This window comes from Sinocyclocheilus rhinocerous, unplaced genomic scaffold (assembly GCF_001515625.1).
Source record: "Sinocyclocheilus rhinocerous isolate Xijiao unplaced genomic scaffold, SAMN03320098_v1.1 scaffold1215, whole genome shotgun sequence".
Lineage (NCBI taxonomy): Eukaryota > Metazoa > Chordata > Actinopteri > Cypriniformes > Cyprinidae > Sinocyclocheilus > Sinocyclocheilus rhinocerous.
The window spans coordinates 1,508,250-1,510,133 of NW_015628913.1; positions in this window are offsets into that span (position 1 = coordinate 1,508,250).

A 1,884-nucleotide genomic window follows, 5' to 3' on the forward strand; every position below is an offset into this window, starting at 1 on the left:
GTCGGTAGCGATGCAGATGTGTTCTAAGACGGCCTCCTCTTGGTGGGAAAACCTGTCGCTCCCCTCCCGGGCCTGTAGGCATTCGTCTCGTCTGACCGGCGGTGCTTAAACGGCTTGTGGATGGCGTTACTGCAGGTTCATCAGGCCAAGGCACTGAAGGACATGCACGAGTGTGGTCACAATCCGGAAGTTCTGAAAGAGCTCTGAACAGCCACTGACCTCGCGCTCCTAGCGACGAAGGTCACAGCGAGTTCTCTGGGTCGTGCGATGTCCACACTTGTGGTCCCAGGAGCGCCATCTCTGGCTGTGTCTCACCGACATGAGGGACGATAACAAAGTATGGTTCCTCGATGCCCCTGTGTCCCAGCAGTTCTCGGCTACACAGAAGCAGACTGCGGCGATTCGTCACATCCTGCCCCGGCGGGCAGCTGCTGCCTCCACCCGTCTAGCAGTCTCCAGCCAAGCAGCGCCGTGGAGCCAGGCGTAGGCCGGCCGCCATGCCCGTCCTGGCGGTGCTTAAACCTGGTGGCAAATGGAAGAGCAAACGGCCCTGAGACGGGTGACCCAGATATGGAGGGATCTGCTCTTCAGGAGATGGTGAACGCACCACTCCCTCCCTCGGAGGAGGGCCAGGTAGATAATCTTTTGTTTCGTTTTCCCCCATCGTTGGCCTCACGGTCAATGGCACCCAAATTCTCAACAAAAGAGCAGTTTTCTCTATTTCTGGGTGCCAGGAGGGCACGGAGAGTCACTCATCCTTCACCGTCGCCAGTAGGCAGCAGCAGCAGGCAGTTTGAGAGCGTCAACAAAGGCCCTACTCACGCACCTTCTGCCAAACTGGAACCAGGTAAGCGTTGCACCGCACACTCAGACCCCTCTTCGGTTCGCCCACAAGCCACCCGAGTTGGGTCCCTGCGTTCCACCTCGCTGCCCCACTGCGGGTACGGCGGTGGTTCCGCTGGTCCCGCTTGCACGGTATCTGGGTGCCTGGCTAGCACTACCCAGCCCATCTCGCTCGCTTCTGCGGACCATCAGCCTCGGCTATGCGATTCAGTTCGCCCGGCGTCCCCCCAAGTTCAGTGGCATCCGCTTCACGGCAGTGAAGGCGGCCGATGCTCCTTTCTTGCATGCGGAGATCGCAGTCCTACTGGCGAAGGATGCAATAAAGCTGGTCTCTCCAGCCGATATGAAGACGGGGTTTTACAGCCCCTACTTCATTGTACGCAAGAAAGGCGGTGGGTTACAACCAATCTTGGATCTGCGTGTCTTGAACCGGGCCCTTCTCTGGTTACCGTTCAAGATGTTGACGCAGAAACGCATCTTCGGGTGCATCTGTCCCCTGAGATTGGTTTGCAGTGATCGACCTGAAAGTATGCATACTTTCATGTGTCGATCCTTCCGCACCACAGACCATTTATGCGGTTCGCATTTGAAGGACGTGCATATCACTAAAAGGTCCTGCCCTTCGGGCAGTCCCTGTCTCCTCGTGTCTTCACGAAAGTTGCGGAGGGGCGGATGACATCACCCTGGCTTATCAGGCACAGGAGGGCCCGCTCAGGTTGCGAGCTCACTCTACTAGAAGTCTTGCATCATCCTGGGCGCTGGCTCGTGGTGCCTCGCTGAAAGATATTTGTAGAGCTGCGGGCTGGGCGACCCCAACACGTTCGGTAGATTGTATAGCCTTCGTGTGGAGCCGGTATCCTCCTGTCTTCTCACCTCAAACGGGTAGAGGCACTGAGAGGCCCTGGTTTAGTGTGTCGGCTTGCTAAAACTGCTCCAGAGTGTCCGTACTGTAGACCCTGTTGAGTTACTCCATCCTCTCGGCAGCCAGACGTGGCGGAACGTCCGGCGCTAGGCCCTCACTCGATGAATCCGTGAGAACCG